The sequence below is a fragment of the Ovis aries genome, chromosome 1, assembly GCF_016772045.2.
Source record: "Ovis aries strain OAR_USU_Benz2616 breed Rambouillet chromosome 1, ARS-UI_Ramb_v3.0, whole genome shotgun sequence".
NCBI lineage: Eukaryota > Metazoa > Chordata > Mammalia > Artiodactyla > Bovidae > Ovis > Ovis aries.
This window is the reverse complement of record NC_056054.1, coordinates 25,448,574-25,462,024: the sequence shown is the minus strand read 5'-3', so window position 1 is coordinate 25,462,024 and position 13,451 is coordinate 25,448,574. Positions and strand designations below refer to the sequence as shown.

General features: G+C 37.2%; 1 protein-coding gene across 3 annotated transcripts in view; it reads right to left on the bottom strand.

Annotated features, from left to right (window-relative positions):
• The window catches only part of C1H1orf185 (chromosome 1 C1orf185 homolog), a 187,165-nt gene that overhangs the window by 165,096 nt on the left and 8,618 nt on the right, over positions 1 to 13,451 (bottom strand). The gene's annotated exons all lie outside the window — the stretch shown is intronic.

Sequence of the window (13,451 nt, the reverse complement as noted above, 5' to 3'; positions counted from 1 at the left end):
GATAAAAGTCCATGTAGTCCAAACTAGGGTTTTCTCAGTAGTCATGTACAGACTGAGAGTTGGACCATAAAGAAGGCTGGGTGCCAAAGAATTGATGCTTTCAAATTGTGGTGCTGGAGAAGACTCTTGAGAGTTCCTTGGACAGCAAGGAGATCAAACCAGTCAATGCTAAAGGAAATCAACCCTGAATGTTTATTAGAAAGATTGATGATGAAGCTGATGCTCCAATACTTTGGCCACCTGATGTGAACAACTGACTCATTGGAAAAGACCCTCAGGCTGGGAAAGACTGAAGGCAGGAGGAGAAGGGGATGACAGAGGATGAGATGGTTTTATGGCATCATCAACTCAATGGACATGAGTTTGAGCAAGCTCTGGGAGATAATGAAGGACAGGGAAGCCTGGCATGCTGCAGTCCATTGGGTCTCCAAGAGTCGGACACAACTGAGTGAACAACAGTCGTGTTTGTCCCCTGTATCTTATCAGGAGATGCTTTAATATCATTTCATTCCATTAGAGTCATGCCTAGTTTGATCATTGATTAAAGTGATGTTCAAGAGATCTCCATTATAATTATACGATTCCCTTTTGTGATTAATAAGCAATCTTAAGGGTGATCTTGGAGATCATATAAATGATGCCAGAAACTCAGCCTCTGCGCACTTGTGCTGAATCAAATCTTGGAGACAGAGTTTTGGGGTAGCTCAGATGGTAAAGAATCTCCCTGCAATGTGGGAGACCCAGGATCAGTCCCTGGGTTGGAAAGATACCCCTGGAGAAGGGAATGGCAACTCACACCATTATTCTTACTTGGATAATTCCATGGACAGAGGAGCCTGGCTGGCTAAAGTGCCTGGGTCGCAAAGAGTTGGACACAATTGAGTGTCTAACATTTACTTTATAAAAGAATAGCTTTAGTTCTTTGTCAGGCCAAAGAGAATACCGACTCATGCCCTGAAAAATTATGAGTCCCCACTTGGGAGGATTCTGAAGAAGTTTTATAGCAATGGTTCAAGGCCAGGATTGCTGATAAGGATTAGGGTGTGTACAGGGTCTGCACTCCTTTGATATGATTTCAGGTAGTCTCTTGATGAGTTTCTCTACTTCCTTTAATCTTAGGTGTTCTTAGGTGCTCTTCTCTGGAGTGAAGAATTTTCCCTTTGTTGAGAGTTTTTGTCTAGAATCAAGATTGCTGGGAAAGTATCAACAATCTCAGAGATACAGATGATACCATTCTTAGGGCAGAAAGCAAAGAGGAATTAAAGAGCCTCTTGATGAGAGTGAAAGAAGAGAATGAAAAAGCTGGCTTAAAACTCAACATTCATAAAACTAAAATCATGGCATCCAGTCCCATCACTTCATGGCAAATAGAAGTGGAAAAGTGGAAACAGTGGCAGATTTTATATTCTTGGGTTCCAAAATTATTGCTGGCAGTGATTGCAGCCATGAAATTAAAAGACACTTGCTCCTTGGAAGGAAAGCTATGACAAACCTTTGTTATTCAGTTGCTCAGTGGTGTCTGATTCTTTATGATCCCATGGACTGCAGCACACCAGGTTTCCTATCCTTCATTATGTCCCAGACTTTGCTCAAACTCATGTCCATTGAGTCAATGATGCCATCCAATCATCTCATCCTCTGTCACCTCCTTCTCCTCCTGCTCTTAGTCTTTCCCAGCATCAGGGCCTTTTCCAATGAGTTGGCTCTTTGCATCAAAGTACTGATGATGGTCAAAGTATTTGACCATCAAGGTGGTCAAAGTATTGGAGCTTCAGCTTCAGCATCAGGTCTTCCAATGAATATTCAGGGTTGATTTCCTTTAGGATTGACTGGTTTGATCTCCTTGTTGTCCAAGGGACTCTCTAGAGTCTTCTCCAGCACCATAGTTCGAAAGCATCAGTTCTTTGGTGCTCAGCCTTCTTTATGGTCCACCTCTTTCATCCGTACAGGACTGTTGGGAACACCATAGCTTGGACTATATGGACTTTTGTCAGCAAGGTGATGTCTCTGCTAACATGCTATCTAGGTTTGTCACAGCTTTTCTCCCAAGAAGCAAGCATCTTTTAACTTCATGGCTGCAGTCACCATCTGCAGTGATTTTGGAGCCCAAGAAAATAAAATCTGTAACTGCTTCCATTTTTTCCCCATCTATTTGCCATGAAGTAATGGGATCATACCTAGGGTCTCCTGCATTGCATGCAGATCCTTTACAGGTGCAAGTGGTTAAGAACCCACTTGCTAATGTAGGAGATATGAGATGCGGGTTTGATCCTTGGATCAGGAAGATTCCCTGGAGAAGGGCATGGCAACCCACTTCAGTATTCATGCCCAGAGAATCCCATGGACAGAGGAGCCTGGCGGGCTACAATCCTTAGGGTTGCAAAGAGTCAGATATGACAAGCGACTTAGCACGTATGCACGCACAACCCATCAGGAAGCCCATGACAAACCTAGACAGCATATTAAAAAGCAGAGATATCACTTTTCTGAAAAAGGTCCATATAGTCAAAGCTATGGTTTTTCCAGTAGTCATGTATGGATGTGAGAGTTGGACCATGAAGAAGGCTGAGTGCCGAAGAATTGATGCTTTTGAATTGTCGTGCTGGAGAAGACTCTTAAGAGTCCCTTGCACTGAAAGGAAATTAAACCAGTCAATCCTAAAGGAAATCAACCCTGAATATTCATTGGAAGGCCTGATGCTACAGCTGAAGCTCCAATACTTTGGCCACCTGATGGGAAGTGCCCACTTATTGGAAAAGATCTTAATGCTGGGAAAGATTGAGGGCAGGAGGAGAAGAGGTGACAGAGGATGAGATGGTTGGATGGCCTCACCAACTCAATCATCACGTGTTTGATCAAACTCCTGGAAATAGTGAAGGACAGGGAAACCTGGCATTCTGCAGTCCATTGGGTTTCAAAGAGCCAGACAGGACTTAGCAACTGAACAACAACAAAGATGTCAAAGATATTATATTGTGTATCCCTTGAGGTAGCATCAGGACAACGCCCCCAAGCCTGCACTATTACTTCTGCTTCTCCCTTATTTCTGTATCCCCCTCCCTTGTCTAATTAGCAACTGTTCAATCTGCCTTTTGGAACTCAGCAAGGATCATGAAGGCTGGAGTCATTTCTCTAAAAGAAACAGGGAATGTGCCCAGCAGTGGGATTGCTGAGTTGTATAGCAATTCTATTTCCGGTTTTTAAGGAATCTCTACACTGTTCTCGATAATGTCTGTACCAGTTTGCATTCCCACCAACAGTGCGAGAGGGTTCCCTTTTCTCCATACCCTCTCCAGCATTTGTTTGTAGACTTGTTGTTGATGGCCATTCTGACCAGTATGAGATAATGCCTCATTGTCATTTTGATTTGCATTTGATGTTTATTTCTCATTGCAGCACTATTTACAATAGTTAGGACATGAAAGCAACCTAAATGTCCATCAGCAGATGAATGGATAAGGAAGTTGTGGTATATATACACAATGAAATATTGCATGTGCTTTTTGACCAAAGATAAGAAATTACATATTCAAGAAGTTCAATATGTTCCAAGAAGGATAAATGAATGTCATCCACAGCAAAACACATTATGATTAAGCTGTGCATGTCTAATTACTCAGTCATGTCTGACTCTTTGCAAATCCATGGACTATAGCCTGCCAGGCTCTTCAGCCCATGGGATTTTCCCAGCAAGAATACTGGAGTGGATTGCCATTTCCTCTTCCAGGGGATCTTCCTGATCCAGGAGTCAAACCCCTGTCTACTGGCATCTCCTGCATTGCAGACAGATTCTTTACCAGCTGAGCTACCAGGGAAGTCATGGAATATTACTCAGCTGTAAAAAGGAACACATTTGAGTTAGTTCTAATGAGGTGGATGAACCTGGAGCCTATTGCACAGAGTGAAGTAAGTCAGAAAGAGAAAGACAATACTGTATATTAATGCATATGTATGGGATTCAGAAAGATGGTACCTATAATCCTACATTCAGGGCAGCAAAGGCGGCACAGTCATAAAGAATAGACTTTTGGAATCAGTGTGAGAAGGTGAGGGTGGGATGATTTGAGAGAGTAACACTGAAACATGTACATTACCATATGTGAAATAGATGACTAGTGGCAGTTTGATGCATGAAGCATAGCACCCAAAGCCAGTGCTCTGGGACAACCCAGAGGGATAGGGAGGGGAGGGAGGTGTGAGCAGGGTTCAGGATGGGGGGGACACATGTATACCTGTGACTGATTCATGTTGATGTATAGCAAAAACCATCACAATATTGTAATTATCCTCCAATTAAAATTAATTAATTAATTAAAAAAAAAAGAAACAGGGACATAGGAAAGTTTCTGTGCCCAGGAGTCTCACAGGGTCCTGCTTGGTTTCATAAGTATCTTGTTACCCAGCAAACTTTCACATAGTGATTTCTAGCTAAGTACTATTACACTGGTGATTACAAAATAACATTTCTTAACTCTCTCCTTCATTCTTCAATACATATTTACAGGGTGTCTACCATGTTCTAGGCACTATGGTAGGAATTAGGGATAGTGAGGTAACCAAAAGAAATACATTTCCTCATTCACACTGAGAGAAATAAAGAAACAGCCTCTTCTAGCCCTTCAAAACTAAAGAACATATACTATTTAGACTCATCATCATCTTTGTATCAAGTAAAGGCACAGACACATTCTGGGTTCTGATTTTGTCTTTTTTGTCTCTTTCTTTTTGAAAAAGATTTTATATATAATACATCCACCATAATATTCACCCTTTTAATAAAATGAATGGTTCAGTGATTTTGGCATTTTTACAAAATTGTGTAGCTATCACCACTATCTAGTTCAAGAACTTTTTTATCACTCAGATAGTAAAGCGTCTGCCTACAATGCGGGAGACCCGGGTTCGATCCCTGGGTCTGGAAGATCCCCTGGAGAAGGAAATGGCATCCCACTCCAGTACTCTTGCCTGGAAAATCCCATGGACAGAGGATCCTGGTAGGCTATAGTTCATGGGGTTGCGAAGAGTCGGACACGACTGAGCAACTTCACTTCACTTCAAATGGAACTCTATGCCCTTTGTCATTCCCTATTTCCCCCTCCAATTGCCCCTGACAACTTTCTGTGTATATAGCCTATTCTGGACATTTTATATGAATAGAATCATACAATATGTAGTCTTTTATGCCTGGCTTCTTTTCATTTAGCATAATGTTTTCAAGGTTCCTCTATGTTGTACCATATATCAATACTTCATTCCCTCTTGTCTGAAAATATTATATTTTATGAATGTATCATATTTTGGTTATCCATTTATTCAAATGCATCTATTATGTGTTGTCAAATTTACTTCAGAGAGGTTGTACCACTATTTTATTCCCACCAATAATGATTTGAGTGCCTGTTTTCCCCTAGCCTCACCAACAGAATACACTGTTCATTTTTTTTACTAAATTAAAAATTTCCTACCAAAGTTATCAATGAGAATTATATTTTCACTTTGCATTTATATAATTTTGAATGAAATTGAATATTTTGTCAAATGTTTAAAAACCATTCTAGACTATCCAACTTTATGTAAACTGATCAAATTGAGAAGAACCCTCTAGTCAATCCACAGAACCATATTAAATAATAAATCTTATTGTTTTAAGCATTAAGTTTTTGGGTGGTCAGTTAACCAACAAAAGCTAACAATCCTATCAGCCAACACAAATCATATGACTGAGCCTAAATATAAGGGGATGGAAAATATAGTCTGCTTCTTGTGAGAGGAATAGCAAATTCACCTGGCAAAGCATATAGATATGGGGAACAATGAGTAATTGGTCATATAACTCAATCTACCACAGTATTTTTCTTTGTTCCTATCTTTATCAAGTATAGCATTTAAGTTTTTTCTTTTTTTATGATGTTGTGGAATAATTTAAGTGAGCTTGTCATTATTTGTGTTTGAGAAGTTGGTAAAATTTGTCTGTAAAACATATAATATTGCTTTTTTGAGAGCTACTTCTTTGATAATTTTTTCTATTTTTTTTCCTGTGGAAATTGGCTTATTTAAGCTTTTTATCTACATTGAGGTCAATCTTAGTAAATTTTATTTACTAGAAATTATGTATTTTTAACTATACTCAAATGTGTTTGCATAGAGTTGTGAAAAGTAGTTTTTCATTATTTGTTTTCATATTTTCTGTATTACTGTTTATTTTCTATTTGTCATTTCTTATTTTGCATATGTATACCTTCTGCCACTTGATAGGAAAGCTAGTGATTTTTCTATTTTATTTACATTCCCCAAAGAAAAAGAAGCTTATTTGTTGTACAGTTTCTTTGTGTTCTACCTCAATATTTGCTTTTACATATTATGTCCTCCCTCTGATTCCATTTGATTTTTCTTTTCTAGCTTGTTAAGTTTAAAAACTAATTCATGTGTTTTCATTTTTATTGATATAAGTGTTTAAGGATATTTTCCTCTGACCACTACTTTATTTATGTCACTGAGATTCTGACATCTACCCATTATTATTATTTTTTCAGAAATTTTTGGATTTTTCAATTTTATTTTCCTTTATAGCCAAGAGTTGTTTGTGAGAAATTTATAAAATATGTAGTTGGAAGAAGATTTTGTTTAGATGTGGTATATACATACAATGGAATATTTACTCAGCCAAGATGGGAGGGAGGTTCAAAAGGGAGTGGATATTGGAAAAGACTCTGATGCTGGGAGGGATTGGGGGCAGGAGGAGAAGGGGACGACAGAGGATGAGATGGCTGGATGGCATCAAGGACTCGATGGATGTGAGTCTGAGTGAACTCCGGGAGATGGTGATGGACAGGGAGGCCTGGCGTGCTGAGATTCATGGGGTCGCAAAGAGTCGGCCATGACTGAGTGGCTGAACTGAACTGAACTGATGGCTGATTCATGTTGAGGTTTGACAGAAAACAACAAAATTCTGTAAAACAATTATCTTTCAATTAAAAAATGAATAATTTTTTTAAAACTGAGGAAAAATAAAGAACTAAGTAAAAGAAAAAGGAAATAATTCTATTTGCAGCAACATGGATGGACCTGGAGATTATCATACTAAGTGAAGTTAAGTCAGACAGAGAAAGACAAATATCACATGATATCACTTATATACAGAATCTAAATATATATATATATATATACACAAATGAACTTATCTACAAAACAGAAACAGACTCACAGACTTAGAGAACAAACTTTTAGTTACCAGGTGTGAAGGATATGGGGAGTAACAGACTGGGATTTTGGGGTTGACACACTGTTTTATTTAAAATAAATAACTGGACTTCCCTGGCGGGCCAGTGGTTAAGGCTCCAAGCCTCCACTGCAGGGGTCATGGGTTTGACCTCTGGTCAGGGAATTGAGATCCCACATACTATGTGGCACGGCCAAAATAAAATAAAATATTTAAATAAATGAATAAATTAAAAAATAGATAACCAATAAAGACCTACTGTATAGCAGAGGGAATTCTGCTCAATATTCTATAATAACCTAAATGGGAAAAAAATTTGAAAAAGATTAGATACATGTATATGTATAACTGAATCACTTTGCTATACAGTTGAAACTAACACAACATTGTTAAACAACTGTACTCCAATGTAAAATAAAAAATTTTTAAAAAGATGACAGTATCTGGCACATAGTTTACAATACATGTTAACTGCCATTATTATTAATGCCACAAGATAGAGGGTCTGAAAAACAAGGAATTGTTGATCATTACTCTATATTTTCTAATGACAAAACAAAATATTTAAGCTACACAGCTACATAAAAGGAGAAGGAAATGGCAACCCACTCCGTATTCTTGCCTGGAGAGTCCCATGGATGGAGGAGCCTGCGGGACTGCAGTCCATGGGGTCGCACAGAGTTGGACATGACTGAAGCGACTAAGTAGCAGCAGCAGCAGCAGTTACGTAAAACATTTTCTGGAGACCAAAAAAAAAAAAAAAATTGCTATTTATTTTTAGTTTTCTTAAGTGAAATAAGAGAATCTAGTTTGTAATATATTTACCTTTTGTTGAGGTTTTTTTTTTTTTGCTCACTATGTGACTAATTTTCATAAATGCTTCATGTGCCCTTGAGAAGCAGGCATATTTTCTATTATCAGAGTGTAAAGATTGATATATGCATTAGGGCTACCATATTTATTGTGTTGTTTAAGACTTTTTGAGTCTTACACCTTTAGTTAAAATTGACACGTGTTAGATTAAGAATCATATGTTAGTATGTTTCTGTCTATTTTTCCTTGCACCTCGTATAAGTACTAACTAATTTATAATGATAAGTTATTTATGAAGTTGCTGTTATTTGCTTTATATAATTCATAACTTTTATAACTTCTCTGTGTATTGCTGTCTTCAGTAATTATTAAAGATTCCTCATTTTTCTCATTTAATGTTTTTTGGCCATTCACATTTGTTGATATGGCTGATGTAGTTGGTATCAACTGAAATAATACAAAGTATATTTTCTGGCCATAGTACAAACAGCCCATGGATCAAAGTGTAAGTCATAAGAAAATTAGAAATATTTTTGATTGATTGAAAACAGAGCATATCAGAATTTGTTGGATGTTGGGAAATTTGAGAAGCAACTGATTCTTTTAGAAAATAAGAAATATGTGAAATCAATCATCTAAGCTTCTGCTTTAAGAAAATAAGAGCAAATAATGCAAATGATGCAACCAACAGGAAGTTAATATTTAAAACACACAAACAGCTCATATAACTCAATATCAAAAACAAACAACCAATAAAAAATGAGCATAAGACCTGAACAGACATTTTTCCAAAGAAGACATACAGATGGCTAGCAAGTGCATGAAAAGATGCTCAACACTGCTAATTATTAGAAAAATACAAACCAAAACTACAATAAGGGGACTTCCCTGGTGGTCCAATGGTTAAGAATCTGCTTGCCAATGCAGGGGACATGGGTTCAATTCCTGGTCCAGGAAGATCCCACATGCCACAAAGCAAATAAGCCTATGTGTTAGAACTACGGAGCCTGCTCTCTACAGCCTGCAAGCTGTAACTATTGAGCCCATGTGCCACAACTACTGAAGCCCGCATGCCTAGAGCCTATGCTCTGCAACAAGAGAAACCACCACAATGAGAGATCCATGTACCACAACTAGAAAGTAGTCCCTGCTAGCCACAACTACAGAAAGCCCATGCGCAGCAACAAAAACCCAACACAGCCAAAAACAAATAAATAGTTTTAAATATTTTTAAAAATTAAAAACAAAAACTGCAGTGAGGTATCATAACAGAGTGGTCAAAATGTCTATCATCAAAAAATCTAGACATAACAAATGCTGGAGAGGATATGGAGAAAAGAGAACCCTCCTTATATACTGTTGGTGGGAATGTAGATTGGTGCAACCACTATTGAGGTTCCTTAAAAAACTAAAAATAGAACTACCATATGACCCAGCAATTCCACTCCTGGGTATATATCAGGAAAAAACAAAGATGCCAGCTTGAAATGATACATGCACCTCTGTGTTTATAGCAGCATGATCTACAATAGCCAAGACATGGAAACAACTCAAGTACTCATCAACAGATGATTCAGTTAAGATGTAGTACATATACACAATGGAATATTACTCAGCCATAAAAAGGAATCAAATACTTCCATTTGCAGCAATGTTGAAGGACCTAGAGAATACTGTGTTTAGCAGAATAAGTTATACAAAGAAAGACAAATAGTGTATGATATCATTTACAAGTGGAATCTAAAAAATAACACAGGGACTTCTTTGGCAGTCCAGTAGTTAAAACTCTATGCTTCTAATGCAAGGCACATGGATGTGATACATGGCCAGGGAACTAAATATCCTGCATGCTGCATGGTGCTGCAGCTAAAAATAAATACATAAAATTTTAAAATTAAACAAATGAAAAAAATAAAATTTTAAAAAATAACACAAATTAATCTATATAAAGAACAGAGACAGACTTACAGATAAAGAAAACAAACTCGTGATTACCAAAGGGGAGGAGGAAGTGGGGAGGGACAGATTAGGAGTGTGGGACTAACAGATGAAGCTACTATATGTAAAATATATACACAACAAGGCTATACTATACAGACAGGGAATTATACCCATTATCTTAAAATAACCTATAATGGAATATAATCTGAAAAAATAATAAATCACTATGCTGTCACTTGAAACTAACACAATATTGTAAATCAGCTAAACTTCTATTTAAAAGGGAAAATAAGAGCAAATTAAACTGGAAGCAAACAGAAAGAAAATAATCAAGGTAAGAGCAGAAATCAGTGAAACTGAAGCAAAAAAAAAAAAAAAAAAAGCAATAAAGAAAATCAGTGAAGCCAAAAACTGACTCTGAAAAGTTCGGTATAATGATATCGTCAATTGATCAAAATAAATGAATTAAAGAGAGAGAAGATATTAATTGTCAACATCAGGAATGTAAGAGAGGATATAACTACCTATAGTACAGACATTAAAAAAAGCAATATTATGACCAATGTATTTTCAATAAACTTAACAACAAAAATAAAATAGACAAATTCCTTTAAAAACACAAACTAACAAATCTTATTAAATAATAAACAGGTTACCTAAATAAGCTTGTATCTATTTTAAATTTTGAATCTGTAGATAAAAATTTTGCCATGAAGAGGACTCTAGGCCACAGGGGCTTCACTAGTGAATTCTACCAAACATTCAAGAAAGTTATAATGCCAATTCTATATAAATTATTTCATAAACCAGAAGAGGGAGCGTTTCCCAACTCATTTTATGAGGTCAGCATTATCATACTACCAAAATCAGAGAGGGAGAGAGATGTATCTTATCTTTTCAGGCTGCAAAATACCATAGACTAGGTGGTTTATTAACAACAGATCTGTGTTTTTTTCTGCTGTGCCACACTACTTGTGGAATCTTAGCTCCCTGACCAGGGATGGTACCCAGAACTCATGAGTAAAAGCTTCAGAGTCCTAATCACTGGACTACCAGGGAATTCTCAACAACAGAAATTTATTTCTCAGAGTTCTAGAGGCTGGGAAGTCCAAGACTAAGACTCTGGTAGGTTCAATGTCTGGTGAAGGTCTGCTTTCTGGTTCATAGGTGATAGTGACTATGGAGCTCTAGGGGGTACATTCTTTCATAAGAACATTAATCCCATTCATGAAGGGTCTGCCCTCCTGATCTAAGCACTTCCCACAGGCACTCATCTCCTAATACCATCACATTGAGCATTAGGTGTCAACATATGAATTTGGGCAGGGACACAAATATTCCATCTATATCAAGATGTCAAGAAGAAGCAAAACTATAAGCCAATAACATTCATGAAAATAAACATTAAAATATTTAACAAAATATTAGCATATAAAAACCAGCAATATGTAAGAAGTAAAAAAATAAAAACCAAGTGAGAGTTCTAGGAATGCAAGGTTGATTTAACATCTGAAAACCAATGTAATTCACGTCTATGAGAAGCTAAAACAAAAAATCACCTGAAGAAAAGCAGGAAAAATTTTTACAAATTACATTCATTTATGATTTTTTAAACTGTCAGCAAACTAAGAATAAGAGAAAACTTTCTTAAACTGATAAAAAGGCATCTATGAAAAATCTAGAACTAGTATCATGGTTGCCAGCATCTGTTGGATCACTGAAAAAACAACAGAGTTCCAGAAAAACATCTACTTCTGCTTTATTGACTAACCCCAAAGACTTTGACTGTGTGGATCACAACAAACTGTGGAAAATTCTTAAAGAAATGGGAATACCAAACCACCTGACCTGCTTCCTGATAAATCTGTATGCCGGTCAAGAAGCAACAGTTAGAACTGGACAAGGAACAAAAGACTGGTTCCAAATCAGGAAAGGAGTACAGCAAGGCTGTATATTGTCACCCTGCTTATTTAATTTATATGCAGAGTACATCACGAGAAATGCTGGGCTGGTTGAAGCACAAGCTGGAATCAAGATTGCTGGGAGAAATATCAATAACTTCAGATATGCAGATGACACCCTTATGGCAGAAAGTAAGAAGAACTAAAAAGCCTCTGGATAAAAGTGAAAGAGGAGAGTGAAAAGGCTGACTTAAAACTCAACATTTAAAAAACTAAGATCATGGCATCCGCTTCCATCACTTCATGGCAAATAGATGGGGAAACAATGGAAACAGTGAGAGAATTTATTTTCTTGGCCTCCAAAATCACTGCAGGTGGTGACTGCAGCCATGAAATTAAAAGACACTTGCTCCTTGGAAGAAAAGCTATGACTAACCTAGACAGCATATTAAAAAGCAGAGACATTACTTTGCCAACAAAGGTCCATTCAGTCAAAGCTATGGTTTTTCCACTAGTCGTGTATGGATTGAGTGTTGGACTATTAAGAAAGCTGAGCATCGAAGAATTGATGCTTTTGACCTGTGGTGTTGGAGAAGACTCTTGAGAGTCTCGTGGACTGAAAGGAGATCCAACCAATCAATCCTAAAGGAAATCAGTCCTGAATATTCACTGAAAGGACTGATGCTGAAGCTGAAACTCCAATACTTTGGCCACCTGATGCAAAGAGCTGACTTACTGGAAAAGACCCCGATGCTGGGAAAGATTGAAGGCAAGAGAAGGGGATGGCAGAGGATGAGATGGTTGGATGGCATTACTGACTCGATGGACTTGAGTTTGAGTAAGCTCCAGGAGTTGGTGATGGACAGAGAAGCCTGGCGTGCTGCACTCCATGGGGTCACAAAGAGCCAGATACGACTGAGCGACTGAATTGAACTGAGTATCATGGTGAAAGACTGAAGAAAGTGCTCTCTTGCCACTCCTATTCAACACTGTATTGGAGGTCATAGGCAGTGCAGTAAGACAAGAAAAAGAAATAAAGGGCATACAGATTGGATAGGGGAAAAAAATGAAACCTGTCTTTATTTATAGACCCATGGTTATCTGTGTTGACAGTTAAAAAGTATCTACCAAAAAGAAGCTAGAATAATTAGTGAGTTTAGCAAGGTTATAGGATATAAGGTTAAAGCACAAAAGTCATTGATTTTCTATATGCTAGCAATGAACAATTGCAAACTGAAATGTATACTGCATAAAAATATGAAATAGGAGCAAGTCTGGCAAAATGTATGCAAAATCTATATATGATGAATGGCACAATATTAATGAAAGAAATATTTAAACCTAAATAATTAGAGAGATATTCATGGTCAAAATCCTCAAAATTGCTGAGATGTCAATTTCCGCCAAATTAATTTATAGATTCAACATAACCCTAATCAATTTTGAGGATTTGACATGCTAAACCTAAAATTTGAAAACGTATATAGAAATCAAAGGACATGGAATATCAAAATTAAATTTGGAAAAGAACAGTTGGAGAACTCACATTACTTGATTTTGAAACTTACTGTAAAGCT